This window comes from Echinops telfairi, unplaced genomic scaffold (assembly GCF_000313985.2).
Source record: "Echinops telfairi isolate 266 unplaced genomic scaffold, ASM31398v2 ScPeMD7_443;HRSCAF=831, whole genome shotgun sequence".
NCBI classification, from domain to species: domain Eukaryota; kingdom Metazoa; phylum Chordata; class Mammalia; order Afrosoricida; family Tenrecidae; genus Echinops; species Echinops telfairi.
In genome coordinates this window covers 34,958,337-34,979,048 of record NW_022104341.1, presented here as the reverse complement: position 1 = coordinate 34,979,048, position 20,712 = coordinate 34,958,337, and positions in this window count along the sequence as shown.

The window sequence follows — 20,712 nt, the reverse complement described above, 5'->3', positions numbered from 1 at the left end:
AAACCTATAAATATAGGCACATAGATCTATTTCCCCATCCTCATATAAATATATTTGCATATGTACATGTCTTTATCTAGACCTCCAACTGGTAGTTCTTTAGTCTGAATTTCTAGTTACATTCCATGCGGATTATGGATGGGTGATGTCAACCTCCACTCACTGTGACCTTAAGTACGACAGAACAAATGCTGCTTCGCCTGCATCCTCCTCATCCTCACAGTCCACCGTTGAGGCTAGTACGTCAACCCATTTCACCAACAGGCTCCTGGCCCTTGCTGACCAAACGTGATGTCTTTGCTTAGTGACAGATCCTTGCTAATAGCAAGATCAAAGCAAGCAAGTTGGACAAAGTTCTGATGTGATCTGTAGTTTTACTTTGGCTCATTTTCAAAAGTAGACTGCCAGGCTGTTCTGCCTACTCTGTCATTGTCTGGAAGCTCTGTTGAAACCTCTTTACTGTGGGGAGCCTGCTGGTAGTGTTTGCAACACTGATAGCAGAGCTTTAAGTATCACACAAGCTACCATGGATGGGTGGAGTATGCTGAATATAGAGTACCCTCTAATTGAGTCTGTTTCTCATGGCTCACTGAGAAAGAACAAGATTTAAGAAAAATAACAATGAGACAAACAAAGAATAGGGCTTGAGGAAAAAATCTACTGGTTAGAAGCACTGAGGCACAAGTGTGTCACTGCACTTTTAAAATTTTACCAAGAACTCATATTTCACATGGTAAGAATTGAATATGAGACCTTGTACTAGGGTTTCATGTTTATTAGAAAAATTTTGAGTTAGGCTGCTGCTGTAGGGGGAAAAGAGACCCCAAATTCCAATACAATTTATAACCAAACGGAAAACCCATTGCCATCGAGGCCACTCAAACTCGGGATGACCCTGTGCAGGGTTTCTGGGGCTGTAACTGTGCGGGAGCAGATAGTTTCCTATGTTTCTCTTGGATGCCTGGTGGGCTTGAACCATCTATCCGAGGCTAGCAGTCCATGCTCACTGAATAGTGCCCCCAGAGCTCCTGATATAATTTGTAGAGACCCATTTATCAAGCCTTTAAAGTACAAAGACAAATCATCTGGATGAGAGAGCATCAGCCTAATGATGTCCAAGGATCCTCGTTGGTGCGGCCACTTAAATAGGACATGGAGAACAAAGGAAATTTTCACAGACTCATGACTGGGAGCAGATCAATTCATCAATGTGGCAGGCAGGACTATGGACTGGGAAAGGGACCATGATAGGGAGAGACACAGTACTGCAGATTAGAAGTTACAAGATTGGTTCAGGGCCCTCCAACCAAGGCATTCAGGGTGTGACTCATGTCTTTTCAACCGTAGTACCCCAATTTCCATCAAGGACAAACCCAGGCAAGTCCCTAAGGGTGAGGTTGCCCCTTCCTGGGTTGACTAGGGAAGTGGCAGTAATCCACCTTCTAATACAATCTGATGGAGGGCACAGATTTTTACATTGCCAGTCAGGGGTCAAAAAGAACTCAAGAGAGGCTGATTCTATGTAGAGACTTTAAGTTTGAATTTAGGAATCCAGCTGTAAACTGTAGTCTTCTGCAAACCTTGTGCTCAGACTTTAAGTTCTGTACTTATCAAGGAATGTGGAAACCGAGAGAAAGAGCTGAGCTGTGAGCAAAAAGGTAAGGAGGACTAGAGACAAAACAAACCCCTAAGGCCGACAATGAATAGCTCACCAGCCAAGAAAAGTTCAAAGGACCCGATCGGATGTGGAAGAAGTTTCACGTTTTTTGTTTTCTCCCTCACTCTCCATGAAAACCTTCAAACCTAGAATGTGTAATATCAATTTGGCTTAATCTAAAAAGAGAATCAGAAGGTACTTGGTAGGTACAAATGGTGACGTTCTGTTAACCTGAAGTTGGGGGTTCAAATCTACCCGGGGTGCCTTGAAGAAAACCCTGGCAATGTACTTCTGAAAGGTCACAGCCACCAAAACCCTCCAGAGCAACTGAACCCTACGAAACAGCTATAGACAACTGTGTGTGGTTGTATTCCAGTGAAGAGGGAATCTGAGAGTTTCCAATGTAGCGCACAAGAAGCCACATGGGGAAAAGAGGGAGGAGGGAGAAGAAAGAGGCAGAAATGGGAACTATTAATGGAGAAAAAAAAAGAATCGTGTGTCCTGTCATTATTTTTATAAGAAAGGGAACTAATAAGAGTTGCAGTGTAGAATTTTTATTTCTTGAATTCTTTAAAAATAATTTTTAGAAGGTTGAATTTGAGGGAGCAAGACTTTGCGATAGGAAAGTTCATGTAAATGTCTTTTTCCAAAGAAAGCACACATCATACCAAGATATACAACCTATGTGTAGCTTCACTGTGTTGTTGGAAACTTGGCTCTCCTAGCTGATTCCTCTACCCGCAGAATCCTGGTGTCCTCATCTACCCCTGAAGAGCAGGTCTGATGGACTCTGGGTTTGGTAAAGGCAGTCTTTGCAGAGCAGGGCAGAGGCAGCTGCCACCTGGCCCCACTGCTAATGAGAGGCTTGTGCAGAGGTCTCTGTGAGCAATGCATGCTAGACTCCATCAGAATCCTAAGAAACCAACCTTTTGAGGAACGTTGTGTGAAGGAATGTCTGGAATGTTTTTAGCCCTGAGAGTTTCCGGAAACCTATACAGACCTCGATGAAGAATGGACAAAGCAGAATTACAATGTTCAGCAAGACTAGTTCAGATCAGAGGAGCGAGATGGGGGAGGGTTGGGGTGTGGTGGTGGGAATCCTTAAATTGGATGAGATTTCGTCTCTTCTCAACCATTAAATGTAGTTTCAGGGCTTCTCTCTGGATTCCCACTGCATCGCACAGATCGTCTGCTATGGTCTCAGGCTAATGAGAGAGTGTGTGCTAAATAGGCTATAAAATTTAAGGTGAAAAAGCAACAACTGCCTGCAATTTTTTTCAAACTGGCTTTTAGCGTGGAATATATGAATGAGTGAATGCTATTGAAATATCAGCATAATTGCACCTTTCATTTTAAATTATTAACAAAAGCTATTCATGGAACCAGGAAGTTCTATTTCTATTTTAAAGGTTTCAAGTATGATTAAGTGGTTTTAAAAAAATTATATTTACACATAGTGTCTGTATGTGTACATACATGTGCATATCTGAATACGTTTTTACCTGAATGCCTCTTTTGTTTAAAAGAACTATAAAATTGTGATGGCTGAAGACATTGTTCTTAATAAAGGTAATTAACATATACAATTATTTTGAATCATGAATTTTTCTTTTTTAGTTTTTATATTGAATAATCTTCGTCTTACATTTTCTAAAACTTTTTGCTGTACTGCACAATGAGAAACTCGTGTCCTCACTCGATTCAGTAAAATCATACAAATATGCTGTTCGTGCTGGCTTGCACTCATGGCGGCCCTGTGTGCAATAGAGGGAAATGCTGCCTGGTCCTGTGCTGCTCTCACAAGAAACATATGCATATCCTCTTCATATACATATAGAAGTATAAAGGAATGTCTGGATGCATAAATCTGAAACAAATTTTTATATCGTTTTGAAAACTATCTACCTTACTGGGTTTAATACACTGTAATATCTTCTATTCTAGTCTATTGTTTTATTTATATAAAATATTGATCATAACTCATTTTAGTAATTTCACTATGCTCTAATGAAGCATGACCTGGAGTTTTGGAAATATTCCTATCCTTGGTCCTTCAAATAATTTCACAATTCTCTTAAAGAAAGTAAAATATTATCATGCAATGATAGACTAGAATTAGCGTTAATAGAACAACATTGGATCTTTGATTTAAGCTACTCAACGATCACTATTGCTAAACCATTATATACTGGAGAATAGTAACTTTCTTAAAAGAGAGAATAGTCTAGAAGCTTCTTTGTTCTTTATAAATAGAACTTTGTCACAAACATTCAAATTTAAAAATTAAGTTACCACCTTCTTTTTGGTTACCCACAGTCCTATGTTAATTTTTAAAATGAAAGCAAATTATATTGAACAAGTTAAAACATTGAGCGTGAAACTCTAGCTGTTCATTCAAAAAAATGGGCCACGGTTTAAATAGACTTTTCACTAAAGAAGTTATTCCAATGACTCACACAAAAAAAGAAGTCAACCATCATTAGCCATTGCTCTTGTATAATATGAGGTAGATTACAACTCACAACAACCATGTAGGACATCACAAAGTTGTCCCATAGATTTCCAAGACTGTACTTGCCAGGGCTTTCCTCTCATGGAGCTGCTGCTGGGTTGGAATCACTGACTTCTGAGTTAGCAGCTGGGACCCTTAACCACGGTACTACCAGGATTCCTTGTCCTTAGCTGGGAAAGCTAAACAGCAAAAACAAACAAAAGCAAATCCCAAACCTGTGGGATTGAGTGGGTTCTGACTGGGAGTGGCCCTGTAGGACAGAGTGGGACTGCTCCACAGGCCTCAGTTTTCTCCCATTGGGTGACTGGTGGGTTCAAACTGTGGACTTCGAGATTAGCAGCCCACTATGTAACTCACTATACTACCAAGGCTCCTTGGGTTATGCATTAGGGCTCCTCATTAACCCCTGGAGGAGAGAAAACCATAAGCACAATGAGATACCACAATGAAAAACAAACCAGCAAACAGCATGACCAGGAGAATATGGATGCCTTTGCCCTTGGAGGAGCCCTGGTGATGGCCTGGTGGGACACAGTCAGCAGTTCAAACCCACCAGCAGCTCTGAAGGAGACAGATGAGGCTGTTTACTCCCAGAAAGATTTAGCCTCTGAAACCTAAGGAGCAGTTCTAATCTGCGGTCTGAATCAACTCCCGAAGGCAGTGGGGATGATCTACTGCTGATGTGATGCAAACACGGCACAGCTGCGGTGGAAGAGTTTGGCAGTTCTTTAAAAACATTAAACATAAAACTACCATGTCACCCAGTAATTCCTTTCCTCCATATATACCCCCAAAGACTTGAACGTGGAGACACAAACAGACACATGTAAACCAGTGTTTACTGGAGACAACCAAAATACCCATCAGTGTCATGCCACACATCTCACCACCGCCTCTACATAGCCTTCTTCACGTAGCCTCCCTGGCTTTGTCCTCCTTGTAGATTAAATTGTAGAGGACAGGCAGGGTGTCCATCTGTCCACCATTGCATCCTCAACCTAGCACCATAAACTCAGCCGAGAGCTGTGACCCTATAACAACACATGGAGGGGAGAAACAGAGGAGTGAACAAATGTTACATTAGCCACCCTTTTTCACTTGTCGTCCCCTTCAAGAGTCCTCCTTCTGAAGAGCCGCCTTCACCAAAAGAAGCCGGGAGCTCACCCGAGAGGCCTCCAGCCAGCATCTGATGACAGCCCAATGGGAGAAGTCCTGGTGTGGTGGAAACTGCTGATCAGGCATCTGAAAATCCAGAAGCAGGAGAGCTGTTGGCACTTAGGGTTTGAAAGAAAAAAAAAATCAGATTTTTGAGGGGGTTTATCTTTCTCCAAACCTTGTGCAGTGAGTATTTCACTCTTAAAATGAGATGGAGGGAGGTTAATATTTTATAGGTAAATTCCTATCCATAGCATTGTCTGAGGTATATAATGGGCTTGCTATAAATGTCTGTTAATGAATGTGTAAATCAGGAGCCTCCATGGTTTGCCCACTAATAGTCTTCCTGCACTGATTGTTAGGAAGTAGTACGGAAACCAGGTGAGCTTCAATGGCAATGGAAGTCTATTTTAAGTCTACGGTAGGTGGAGCCATCACTAGAGGAGGTCAAAAGTGGTTGAAGACTTGCAAGTTCATACGGCACACTCCTTCCAGGTAATTCAGCTTCCCTAGAAACAAGTCAAGGGTGGATCCTACTATAAGGTGACCAGATTTTAACATTGGTAAAGCAGGACTCCATTGATAAAACTCATATCCTGGCAAAATAGTCACATGGCAGCCGAAAACCGTATACCCTAGTTTGTCGTGCATTCTTTCCAAAAATTGGGACTTTTAAAAAACGCCACGGGACATGGGACAAGTTGTTAAAAATCAGGACTGTCCCGCCAAAAGCGGGACGTCTGGTCACCTTATCCTACTGATATAAGAAGGTCTGGACTATCAGTCAAAACTTAAGCAGCTTTGGGGAGAACCGAGGACCGAAAGCGGCCATGAAGGATGCCCAATTGCCTGGGGTCAATCCTTCTGAGTGTATTTGGAGGCACTCCAGTCCCATAAAATGTTTTATAAGGAAAAAAAGAAAGGGTTGGTTTGGGAAATGCTACAATCAATATCCCTTTTCTAGAGTTACTGAATGCATACAAAAGGATCACATTATCATATCAAAGACTCTGAATGTCTACAATTAAAAAAAATCATTTTTAACCATGCTTAATCCAAAACCTTGCAAATTTGTTTGACTAGGGAACCCTATTTGAACGTGTGCTACGTCAACCCTACACCAGGGATCAGCAGGCCGATTCTGGCTCCTGGTCACACCATCAATGCATCTGTGTGGGCTTGTGGGTCACAGCGTTTTCAGCAGCTGTCCTTGTGGATGTTGTACACCAAGTAGTACACCTTCTGTTGTGCTTCTGGGTGGATTCAAACCACCAACGTTTCAATTAACAGCCAAGCTCCTTCGAACATTTGCACTACCCTGGGATTCCTATTTGACAATAATGCTGATTATCAGCTAGTCTGGGATTTGCAGGGTGACCTTTTTCTGCCCTTTGATTTGGGTTCCTCTAGAGCAGCGGTTCTTAACCTGTGGGTCACAACCCTTTTCGGGGTCAAACGACTCTTTCACAGGGGTCACCTAAGACCATCGGAAAACACTTATTTCTGATGGTCTTAGGAACTGAACACCGCTCCTCTACCAGTCTCCAGGCCGGTCCGCCCACATGCAGATACGCCCACAGACGAGTAGCGGGGTGAAGACTGTTTGCTATCTATGCTACACCATGCTTCAAGACAAAATTTCATTTATCTGTAATTAGAAATGAATATTTCACAATATAGAATTACATATTGTTTTTGTAATTCATCACTATGCTTTAATTTTGCTCAATTTATAACAATGAAAATACATCCCGCCTATCAGATATTTACAGGACGATTCATAACAGTAGCAAAATGACAGTGATGAAGTAGCAAGGAAAATAATTTTATGCTTGGGGGTCACCACCACACGAAGAACTGTATGAAAGGGTGGCGGCATGAGGAAGGTGGAGAACCACTGCTCTGGACTCTTCTGAAGGAGCTCTGGCGACATCATGGTTGTACGTGCCATTCTGAGGGGAATGTCCAGGCTTTCTACACCTGGAGTGCAGCTCGCAGGGGCAGTTCTCCTCTGCCTACAGGGTGGCAAGGAGTCGGAATGGACTCCGTGGCAGGGAGGTTGAGAGGCTCTTCGAATCATGGACATAGTAGGCTTTCCTCTACCATATAGTTAACCTATGGGACCTCGAGACCTCTCACAGAGGCCCAGGTTAGCTCCTCCTCTCTGGGACCTAGGAGTCCTGGGGGTGTAGTGGGTTTCAAGGTGGGCTAGCAACCAGAAAGTCACGTTTGCAACAACCACCAGGGAGAGCAATGCGCTTTCTACTCCCATAAAGATTTTCAGTCTCAGAAGCATCCCCTCCCCGTAAGTCCTCTAGGGTCAAGAGGAGTCAGAGTTCGCTCGATGGCAGTGCATTTGGTATGGTTTTTGGTCTCTGTTGCTTTAGAATGGGAAAGGCAAAAGGTCAAGGTATGAAACAAGCTGCATCTTCCGGGTTCTCTATTCAGTCTGTGCATGTCCCAGTGCCATCAACGTGGTGCTCGTGTTGTATCTTTATGAATACGATTAGTAGGAAGTGGAGGGATTTCTGGAATTTACTCTATTCTATCATGTGCTTTTCGCCGTGTTGTATGGCTTGTGTGTTTATTCTCTCTCGTGGACACTGCATTTCTCCCAGCAAGCCAGGGAAGTGAGTTATTTTGCCCCCGTTTCCCAGTATTGTTTCCTTGCCTCAAAGGTTGAGATTGTAGCCCAAAGTACATAGGCGAGAATTAAAGACACCAATCCCTGGGCTCCCACTTTCACGTTCAAAAGAGGTGACACTTCCATTGTGCTGAGTTTGTGCCCAACACCAAATTTTAACTCATGAAATCCTTATCCTAAAGCAGAGTAAATACTATCATTGTACCCATTGTACCACTGGGGAAATGTGGGAGGCTGAAACAGTCATCAAAGTGCCTAAAGTCACACTGACTGACATCATCAAGGCTGGTATTCAGCCAAGTTTAACCAAGAATTTTCAAAATGTATTTGATTAGGGAAGTTTTTCTCTGGAAGATAATGCCTATTCTTAAGGAGCCCTGGTGGAGGAATGCTTAAGCGCTCACTGCCGAGGTCAGTGGCTCGATGACAGTGAGGTTGAGTTTTGAGTGGCTTTTTGGGAGGAAACCCTGGCAATCTGCTCCCATGAAGAGTACAGCCAGGAAATGCTAGGGGACCGTCGACTCGGTCCAGTCATCTCTTCATTCATTGAGATGGACTTGATAGCATCTAACAACAATAAAACTCACTGCCATCGAGTCAATGCTGGGGATAGGGTAGAACTGCCCCTGTGGGTTTCTGAAACTGTAACTCTACAGGAGTAGAAAGTCCCATCTCTCTCTGGGAGAACTGCCTGGTGGTTTCAAACTGCTGACCTTGGGGATCGCAGCCCGACTCTTAATCACTACACTACCAGGGCTCCTATTCAACAGTAGCAACAATAATGCCTATTATTACTTTGGGAGAGCACACCTTGGTAATCTCAAAATCAACATTCTTTCCTTGATCCGGGCATCGGTAGTCACTCCCTTGCCTGAGTCCAGGCACTTTATTGCCTCGGTGAAAGACCTCACAGTCTGTCTGCTGCCTGCAGCTCTCTGACTTCATCTGTCTGGCTTCAATGGCCAAATGTCAAAAACTGTCCATTTGTTGCCTCTATGAAGCTATGAATTACAATCTGAACAGTAAAGCCTATTAAAGACTTGTAAAAGAACCAAATTCAACATAAGTCACCTTCAATTAGGACCACTCTTGGAACTGATAAAATTTAAAATTTATTGAGTGTTTATTGTGGGCGAGGCACTCTGCCAACACCGAGTAGCTTGTGGGTTTGAACTGCTGGCCAGGGCAGCACTTCACTCACTGTGCCACCAAGGTCCCCCGCAGCGGACAAGGAAGGCTTCCAAATTCTCCGCATGCTCATCAACATTTGTTGCTTTTTGCTTTGTGTGTTCTTTCCTTTTTTTAAATCTTAGCCATCTTCATGGGGTGAAGCGGTATCTCACGGTGGGTATGATTCGTGTTTCCAAAATGGCTGATGAACAAGACCTAAGGCGTGGGATTTGTCAATCACCTTATATACATATAAATGTCAGACAGTGAATAAAGAATAGCACACAACACAGAGGCGTTTGAGTTAGGGTATTGAGAAAGAATATACTGAATGGACTGAATATGCCATGGAGCGCTAGAGGCTAAAACAAATCTATCTTATGACATGTGTGCTGGGTGCTAGTCTCATCCTCCAGAAACAAAAGGTAAGTCATTGCAAGATTTAGTAATTTCTCAAGACCTCAGAGCCATCTAGAAGTTGGTGGCACTGGGATCTGAAGGGGAGAAGCTGGTTTTTCAATGTTACCAGCCACTGGAGAAGCTAACTCTGAAGAGAGTTTGCACACAGAGCAAAGCCAAACATGCACCCTGCCACCTCCCCCCCGCCCCCACCGCTCTAACAAAATGATCGTTTGCTTTTGCAAGCCCCATATTAAAAGGTACATGACAACTACAAAATAGGAACCTTCAAAATCTATCAAATGGAAATAAGATTCCAGAGGGGAAAACTCTAAAACTTTTAGTTGCCTCCAAAATGATAGGTTGGTTTGACAGATCTGGATCATCTTAAAAGAAAGTTTTTTGGAAGGTATCACTGAATAAGATGGCATTAAAGAACCAGGATTCAAATTCTCATAACAGCATAGTTATCATTTCTAAGTTTGTTGAAGACTTTGTTTTGCAAACTCTTACTTAGCTGGGGAAAACCAGGATTGTACCCACGAGGTACATTCTGCACTTTTCTGACCCGTCAGCAGGAACCTCATGAGGTTTTCAATATTTTTGTTTACACAAAGCACAGAGGATTGTTTTTCTCTATTTGAACACTAGAGGAAAGGTCGTTTTAAAGCTAAATTAATTTTTTTCTGGTTTTCAATCTTTTTATTGGGGGCTCACTCATACAACTCTTATCACAATCGATACATCCATCCATTGTGCCAAGCACATTTGTACATTTGCTGCCATCATCATTCTCAAAATATTTTCTTTCTACTTGAGCCCTTCGTATCAGCTCCTCATCTTTCCCCTTCCTCCCTCACAAACCCCTGATAATTTATTATTTTTTCACGTCTTACACTGTCCTGTGTCTCCCTTCACCCACTTTTCGGTTGCCCGTACCCCAGGGAGGAGGTTATGTGTAGATCATTGTGATCAGTTCCCCCTTTCTTCCCAACCTTCCCCTCCCCTTCTGGTATCTCTACTCTCATTATTGGTCCTGGGGGGTTTATCTGTCCTGGATTCTCTGTACTTCCAGCTCTGATCTGTACCAGTGTACATCCTCTGGTCTATCTGGATTTGTAAGGTAGAATTGGGATCATGATAGTGGTGGGGAGGAAGCATTAAAGAACTAGAGGAAAGTTGTATGTTTCATCGTTGCTACACTGCACCCTGACTGGCTTGTCTCCTCCCCTCAACCCTTCTGTAAGGGGATGTCCAGTTGCCTAGAGATGGACTTTGGGTCGCCACCTTGCACTCCCTCTCATTCACAATGATATGAGTTTTTGTTCTTTGATGCCTGATACCTGATCCTATTGATACCTCATTATCACACAGACTGGTGTGCTTTTTCCATGTGGGCTTTGTTGCTTCTCAGCTAGATGACTGCTTGTTTATCTCAAGCCTTTGAGACCCCAGACACGATATCTTTAAAATAATTTATTTTATATTGTCCTTTGCAAGTATGTTCTAGTTGTCCATAATATAAGTCCTTAGGAGAGAATCAAGCCAGCAGTAAGAGAGTATTGAAAACTTTGAAGTAACTAAAGTAGCTGCAGAGTCAAGTAGTTGATTGCTTTCCTTAAAAACAAAATAAAAACTGGAGGTGGATTTCCAAGGAGGTAAAAATAATAAAACGGAATGTAAAAATAAACACTTACATTGTAGCATAGGAAGAAAGGCCCAGTGACCTGCTTATGAAAATTAGCCAATAGCCGAGCATTGGACACATCAGTGTCCAATGAATCCCTCGCTTTGGACAGAACATCAGGAGTCACTAGAAGAGGGTGTTGTATTAGGTAAATTCAAGAATCAATGAGGGTGTGGGAGACCCTTCGGTGAGACAGTTTGACTCCACAGCTTCCAGCATGGACTTGAACATACTGGTGATTGTGATGAGGACCCAGAATTGTACAATTCTTTGTTCAGTCATGCATCGGTCATGCACCATGAGCCAGGAGACATTGGAAAGCAGCTAACAATACAACCAGTGAGGCATTAAGGCAGACTTAAGTATTTGCACTTAAAGAAAGCCTTTAAATCAAAACAACATTAGAGAAATCCTTCTGGGAGGTAAGGGAGTAAGAACCCTGGCTTGGAGTCTCCGAGCCTGGGCTCGCTCATTAGCTGGGTGTCCTTGTGAAGGATACGTGTCCTCCTTGTGCTTGTCTCCTCCCTGTTTAAATCAAGTCCCCAAGAAGACCTGCCTTGTGAGGTTGCTTGCTGTGCCTATTATTGAGATAATGTGTAAAAAGCATTTAGGACACTGCTTGGTAAATGCTCCACAACTGTTAGCTATCAAAAGCAGAAAATGCCGTTAACACAGCAGCGCACATGAATGGGCACAGAAAAGGTAAATTAAGCAAAGACAAGGTAAGGAGCTAAGTTAAAACAAAAAGAATAATTGCAGTTCTACTGCAGCGGTATAAATCGTTGAACTGACACATTATAAATTCTTGCTTAAAAACCAGATGAGTGAATGAATGAATGAGTGCGTGGAAATTACATTGGTTGGGAAAAATGTTGCTTTTAGAAGTTTGTTTAATTCCCTGCCTTCTGCAGGCTTCTTAGTAATCCCTTCATAAGAGAGAAAGTATCCACCACAGTTCAGATAAACCATCTGTTATTCATCCAGCATCTCAGTGCAGTGCAGTGCAGTAATTTTTCCCAACTGATCTAACACACACACACCAGAAAAACTCTAAACAACCTCAACATCATGACGAGAGAAAAAAAGATGTTCAAAGATGAAGTTGCATTTAATACACTCTTTAATTCTGCCTAAACAGTCAGGCTTGAAATGCACGAAAGTCATGTACTGTACTATATAGTTGGTGAAACGCTAACTACCAAAGGAGGGTGTTGGTTGAGGGAGTGGGAAAGGGAAGCCAGGGATACTGGTCATTTTCCTGCCACTAAAAAGAGAGGTATCATTATTCTATGTTCTTTCAATCCAGTGATGTACCTTCAAAAATTACTTTCGGCTCCTTTCCAATTCTGAACCATGAGCAAAATCACAAACACATTTGACAACAATATGTTCCTCTTGCGTAAATGTCTCTTCTAGGCCACATACATAATTAGAATCCTGTTGACTCAGGATAACGTCTCAGAACTGAATGTCCAAACTCTGGAACTTGCTTCCTTTTCTAACCAGACGGCACAGCTGCCAAGAGCTCCTGGGCCCTCTGCCTCTTTTCTCCATGATAATTATTATACATTATAGAGCATATATTTGATTTCCCAATGTCTGCCAGAAAGGGTTCCTGTGACTACTTATTTGAACTTTGTTGTGTGTACATGTGACCAGAACACACCGTGTACCAAAGCACATTTAAAAAAGATGAGAGAGCGTGATGCATAGCAATTCTTTCCCCCCATGGACATGTGATGAAAGTCTCAAGGCAAAGCAATAGCCATAGTACTTTGTAGAGCAAATTCACTTAGGGAGAAGGGATATTTTTGAAAATCAATTATGCCATTATAGAATTCAAATCCTTGGTTTCTAGCATTAGAAATGAGGAAATCGACCTCAAAAGTCTTCAAAGGTCAAGATGAGGCATAAAATAAAGCATTTTGGCCGTCCTTCACCTTTGAGCAGCACCAGATTTAAACCAGACATGAAAATCTATCCTATTTTTAAAGACCTCTAGGGAAAAAGGTTGCACAATATTTCTTAGGAAGTTGTTCCAATATTCCTCCCAGTCATAAAATTCTTACGTTCTAACCTAAATCCCTCATGCTCTAGTTTCAGCCCATTTCCTTTTGCTCTGCCTAAGTAAGGTTGAAGAACAATTGCTCACTTACCAAACTAACATTATGTGAATGTTCCCAGTGCTATATTTTTTTCAGCAGTGGAAATTAAGCCCACAAATCTGCAGTTGCCTGGATTGTTTCTATCCCTTCAAAAATATTTAGCGACGATATTGGATTTTCAGTTTATGGGAAAGTTCTCCATTCTTCCATGGATTTTCAGGATGACCTGTTCATCTTTTAAGAGCTTTACTCAATTGTTTAGTATGCGCATATGTAAGGATTCCTTTCATTTTACCTGGTACCAGAATCACACCCATGGAAGGAGCAGTCAAGAAATCAGGCAGCTCTTGCATTGGCCAAATTTGCTGCAAAAGACCTGTCTCTCGAGTTCAAAAATATAGGTGTCACTTTGAGGACTAAGGCTGGCCTACCACAAGCTTTGATATTTTGTTGCCTCATACACATGTACGAGTTAGATAACAAATAAAGAAGACTGAAGATTGATGCATTTGAGTTATGGCATTAATGAAGAATGCTGAATATACTGCCAGAACAAACAAATCTGTCATGGAAGAAGTACAGCCAGAACACTTCTTTAGAAGTAAAGCTGTTGAGACTTTGTCTCATGTACTTTGGGCATGCGATCAGCAGGGACCAGTGTCTGGGAAAGGCCATAATGCTTGGTAAAGCAGTGTACATTGGTACAGATAAGAGCTTTCAACACATGGAATCCAGGATAGAAAACCCCCTCAGAAACAGTAATGGAAGTAACGATTCCATGAGGGTATGGGAAGGGAGGGGTGGGGGAAGAGAAGAAGGAACTGATAACAATGATGGATATGTTATGCCCATTGAGGGGGATGAATAACAAAACTGTGGGTGAAGGGATATATCAGATGGTATAAGATATGAAAAATATATACATATATAACTTATTAAGGGTTCATGAGGGTGGTAGGGGAAGGGAGGGAGGGAATAAAGAGACGCTATCAATGGGCTCAAGTAGAAAGAAAATGTTTTGAAATGATGATGGCAGCATCTGTACAAGTTTGCTTGATATCATGGACTTATAGATTGTTATAATATCTGTAAGAGCCCCAAATAAAATGATCAATATAAAATAAAATAAAACCTCAAAGAGACAGATTGACATAGTGTCTGCAACTGTGGGCTCAAACATGCCAACAATGAGAATGGTGGACGACCAGGCACTGTTTTGTTTTGTTGAATACAATGTCACATTCTAACCTAAATCCGTTATGCTCTAGCTTTGCCCAGTTCTTTTGTTCTGCCTATGTAAAGTAGAAGAATAGTTGCTCATTTTGCATCAGAATTGACTTGACGGCACTTAACAACAGCATGTAAACTATAGCTACGAGTAACTGTACATTTTAGTATATCTCATGCCTAGTTTGATAGAGCTTATTTCAGAAAACTGAAACTCCACAAACTTTTTGGTGCATTAGAAATTTCAAGAAACTACATAAAAACACGGATGTCAAGTACTCCCTCAATGCAAGAATACTTTCTTCTGTTAAAATTGGCATTCTATGATGCTCACCTTCCTGACACAACCGCTGAAGAAAAAGCAGGTGCATAAGCAAATGTGGTGAAGAAAACTGATGGTGCCAGGCTAGCAAAAGATATAGCATCTGGGGTCTTAAAAGCTTGAAGGTAAACAAGCGGCCATCTAGCTCAGAAGCAACAAAGCCCACATGGAAGAACATTATCAGCCTGTGTGATCACGAGGAGTTGAAGGGATCACTGAAGACAAATGGGTGCATAAGTAAATGTGGTGAAGAAAGCTGATGGTGCCCAGCTATCAAAGAGTATAGCATCTGGGGTCTTAAAGGCTTGAAGGTAATCAAGCAGCCATCAAGCTCAGAAGCAACAAAGCCCACATGGAAGAAGCACACCAGCCTATGCGATCACGAGGTGTCGAAGGGATCAGGTATAAGGCATCATCAGAACAAAAAATCTTACCACAGTGAATGATGGGGGGAGTGCGGAGTGGAGATCCAAAGCCCATCAGTAGGCCACTGGAGATCCCCTTGCAGAGGGGTCTCGGGGAGGAGACGAGCCAGTCAGGGTGTGATGTAGCAACGATGAAAAATACAATTTTCCTCTAGTTCCTAAATGCTTCCTCCCCGCCCCCACTATCATGATCCGAATTCTACCTTGCAAGTCTGGCTGGACCAGAGGATGTACACTGGTACATATAGGAACTGGAAACACAGGGAATCCAGGGCAGATCTCTTAAGGACCAGTGGTGTGAGTGGCGATACTGGGAGGGTAGAGGGAGAGTGGGTAGGAAAGAGGGAACCTATTATAAGGAACTATATGTGACCCCCTCCCTGGGGGACGGACAACCAAAAAGTGGGTGAAGGGAAATGTCGGACAGGGAAAGACATGACAAAATAATAATTTGCAAATTATCAAGGGCTCATGAAGGAGGGGGGAGCGGGGAGGGAGGGAAAAAAATGAGGACCTAATGCTGGTGGCTTAAGTGGAGAGTAAATGTTTTGAGAATGATGAGGGCAATGAATGTACAAAAGTGCTTTACACAATTGATGTATGTATGGATTGTGATGAGTTGTATGAGCCCCTAATAAAACGATTTAAAAAACAAAACAAAACAAAACACGGATACCTAAGTCTTATCCAAGGCCCAATTATAAAGTATAAGTCTTGGGGCCCTGGTTCTCATTTAAGAGTCTTAATTTAGTTTTTTGAATCAGATAATTTATTTTGAGTTATAAAAATCAGTATTAAAAATGGGAAAAATAAACAACAATAACCACCACCCCCAAACTAATAAGCGTGCTCTCTTTCTCTTTGGTAATACCAATTCTATTTTCACACTGAGCATTGACACATTAGCAGGACCAGGTATTTTGTGTGGTATTATGCTTTGACAGTCACAATACTCATTAACAAGAAAATCAAAACCAAACCTCATCCATTCCTACCAGTTTCCCACACTAGAGCTAAAGGCCTTGCCAACAGGCGACTGATGTACAACACATTATCACATGAAAATGTGATTATGGCAAATATGAGACTATCTTAGTCTGCAAGGATATAATGCACTCAGCATACCTTATGCAGTAACTCTTTCCAAAACTAAAGCAGGTTTCAACGCACATGAGCTCATGCAAAGGATCATGAATGGCAAGATAAACAAAGAACTAATTACAACATTAAAATATGTATAGGATTAAGATGATAAATTAAAAATGTGCACATTCAAAAATAAAAAATAAAAAAAATAAAACCAAACCATAGGAAGAGCTGAGAAGAAGTTAGAAGGTTCTTCATGAGAGACAGAAAGATCATTTCCAGGAACTTCTGGGGAATCAGGGTATGTCTGTATCTAGATCTTAAGTACCGAAGGGATCAAGGTCCATTTAGCATTATTATTATTAATGTTGGATTGTCCTTTCAACAAAAGCAAACCAGAGACCTGTCTAAATAATTTGTGGAGGTGGGTTTGCTTTGATTTCTTTCTCTGATATTCTTAATCACCAGTATTGATTTAGCCCAAAGTCTGCCTCAAAGAGATTCTGCATTGCATTTTCAAACAGGTATACAGGTAAGAGGTAAAACAAAGAATCAAACAACAACATACACTCAAAACTACTAAAGCAACACAGATCTGCATGTCAAAATGAAAGCGCTCAATGCCTGCAAAGAAAGGAAGATATGGAGGCAACAGAGAGACGATGGCCAGATGCCAAGAGATATTTGCTAACCACTCAGGTATCTAAGGGTACTGATTTCTGCACATGCTCCGAAATGTGTGCCTATGGGATTAATGAAGAAGCCCTGCTAAGTGTTCACCTAGTGACATAAAGGTAAAAAACCAAACCAAACTCACTGCTCCTCATAGCGACCCCCTGTGGGTTTCTGATGCTATAACTGTTGACTGGAATAGAAAGCCCAATCTGTCTCCCAGAATGGCTGGTGGTTTTGAACTGCTGACCAAGGTGATCACGACCCAACTTGTAGGTGGTTCAAATCCACCAACAGGTCTGAGGGAGATAAAATGTGGCAATCAGCTCCTGAAACGATTATAGCCTAGGTAACCCAGAGGGGCACTTCTCTGTGAGATGAATTGGCATCATTACCAGTTGGAACTGACTCAATAGCACGCAGTTCAGAACTCATTATACACAGAATTCATATACAACTGCTGTTGACCAGTTCCCTCCGGCTCTAGGATTAGGCCCCTTTTCTTGTTCCCTTCCAAACTTCTGAATTCTGCCTCCTTTTCCTGTGTTTCTTTTTTAATAAGTTGTCCAAAATATGCTGTTTTCTTGGGGGTTTCTATTAGTCACCTTCTTCTCTTTTCTCTTTTACACTTTATCCCTTCAAGAATTTTCTGTCTCCATAGCTCCAGAATATATAGTCAGTCCCACCTCTTTTACAGAACTAAATTTCAAACTTCTAAAAGTCTCCTGGACATGTCCACCTAGATTTGGATTCAATGGTGTCCAAAATCAAACCTATCAGTTTTGCTTCCACACTTGATTCTTCTCCTATATCCTCTCTTTCTGTTAATAACAATCCTCTGAATCAAATCTAATTTTCTCTTGACTGTGTTCCATCACTGTCTCATCACTTAGCAAGTCCTATTAATAGCATCTCTAAGACAAGGCACAAGTCATATTCACTCTTTGGCTCTGTCCTAGACCCTCCCTTCATTAACTCTTGCCTAACACCATTTGCTGTTGGGCCCATTTTAATTCATGGAGTTCCCATGTGTGTACCACTGATCTGTAAAGCTTTCAGTTGCTGAAAATATAGAAGTAGATTGGTAGACACCTGTGTGTGCACTTGAATACCCAAATGTTTGGTTAGCCCGAGGTCATCAAAAAACAGGAAAACCCTTGTGGTAATTATATAATCATTTGTCAATTTGAAAGGATTAAGAGTGAAGGGGTGGAGTCTAACCTGCCCATTTTTTATTGGATTATTTATAGTTTTCTTGTTAAGATGTTGTAGTTTGCTATAGATTTTGAAGATTAGCCTTTTACCTGATATATTATTACTAAATTTTTTTTCCAATCTGTGGGATCTTTGTTGACTCTTAATGAAGTCTTGTAATGTGCATAAATATCATATTTTTGGGAGGTCCCATTTCTTTATTTTCTTTCTATAGTGTAGATATTTTTCATTATGTGAGGTATTGTATTTATGCCTTGCAGTAGGGTGCTTAAGTTTGTCCCTAGTTTTTCACTGATGGCCTTAAGAAATTGTGTGATTTATATTTAAACCTTTGATCCATCCTGAGTTTTCTTTTGTACATGGTGTGAAGTACAGTCTTGTTTCCTTCTTTTGTAGGTGGAGATCCAGTTTTTCTAGCACCATTTATTGAAATGTTATCTCATGCTATTTTAATGTGTTTGAGCTGCTCATCAAAAATTAGGCATCTACCAACCCTATGCTAAGTGTAAACAGGGCTCAATCAATTAAGAAATCAGTCAGTACAAAGCAACAACTCATGGACTGCAACTCACAGTTGGACTCTTCTTGCATAAACCCATGTGAACAGTACTTTAAATTCTATGCCATTGGATACATTATTAATGTGATCAGTGCAATAACTTTATACCCCGGGGGGACAATTGACAATGTTTTACTTTTTCTCATTCTTTACAATTTCTTGTTTGATATTGTTTGTTGGTGGTGGTGATGGATGTTTTTTTATTTGTTTTTGCCATAATATAGGACCAGCAAAATAAACCAGAGTTGTTCATAACCCTGGATAAGTGGATGGATTCTGGGTTCCCACTTAATTATAACCCAAATCCAAGAACAGTTAGTTCTTTTTTTTTTTAAATCATTTTATTGGGGGCTCACACAACTCACATCACAATCCATCCATCCATCCATACAGCACATTTGAACATTTGTTGCCATCATCATTCTCAAAACATTTGCTTTCTACTTGAGCCCTTAATATCAGGTCCTAATTCCCCCCCCCCTCTCCCTCCCTCATGAACCCTTCATAATTCATAAATTATTATTATTTTGTCATATCTTATACTGTCTGGCATCTCCCTTCACCCACTTTTCTGTTGTCCATCCCCTGGGGAGGAGGTTTTATATATAGATCCTTATAATCGGTTCGACTTTTCTACCCCACCTTCCCTTCACCCTCCAGACATCGCCACTCTCACCACTGGTCCTGAAGGGGTCATCTGTCCTGGATTCCCTGTGTTACTAGTTCCTATCTGTACCAGTGTACATCCTCTGGTCCAGCCAGATTTGTGTGGTAGAATTGGGATCATGATAGTGTGGGGAGGAAGCATTTAAGAGCTAGAGGAAAGTTGTATGTTTCATCATTGCTACCCTGTAACCTGACTGGCTCATCTCCTCCCCGTGATCCTTCTGTAAGGGCGTGTCCAGTTGCCTACAGATAGGCTTTGAGTCTCCACTCTGCACTCACCCTCATTTACAATGATATGATTTTTTGTTCTTTGATGCCTGATAGGTACCTGATCCCTTGGACACCTCGTGATTATGCAGACTGGTGTGCTTCTTCCATGTGGGCTTTGTTGCTTCTGAGCTAGATGGCTGCTTGTTTATATTCAAGCCTTTAAGACCCCAAACGCTATATCTCTTGATAGCCAGGCACCATCAGCTTTCTTCACCACATTCGATTATGCACACATTTGTCTTCAGTGATCATATCGGGAAGGTGGGAAACCAGTGATATGATTTTTTGTTCTCTGATATCTGATACCTGGTTCCTTCTACATCTCGTGGTCACATAGGCTGCTGTGCTTCTTCCATGTGGGCTTTGATGCTTCTGAGCCAGATGGCTACTTGTTTATCTGCAGGCCTTTAAGATCCCAGACACTATATCTTTAGATAGCTGGGCACCATCAGCTTTCTTCATTACATTTGCTTATGCACACATTTGTCTTCAGTGATCGTTGTCGGGAAGGCGTACATCATGGAATGGCAATTTTATAGAACAACGTGTTCTTGTATTGAGTAAGTCCTTTAGTGGAGGTCCAATGTCCATCTGCTGCCATAATACTAAACTTGTAAACATATGCACGTAGATCTATTTCCCTACCATCCTTTATAAATATATTTACATAAGTACATGCCTGTATTTAGACCTCTATAAATTCCCTTTGTCTCCTAGTTCTTTCCTCTATTTCCTTTTACTTTCCTCTTGTCCCACTATCATGCTCAGCCTTCATTTGGGTTTCAGTAATTTCTCTCGGTTACATTACCCTTGCTGAATCCCTACCAGGCCTCTCACACCCTCCTTGCCACTAATTTTGGGTCACTTGTTGCTCCTCTGTCCCTGGGTTGGTCAACACCACCTCCTTACCCTGCCTCCCCCTCTCCCATGTCCCCCTGGAA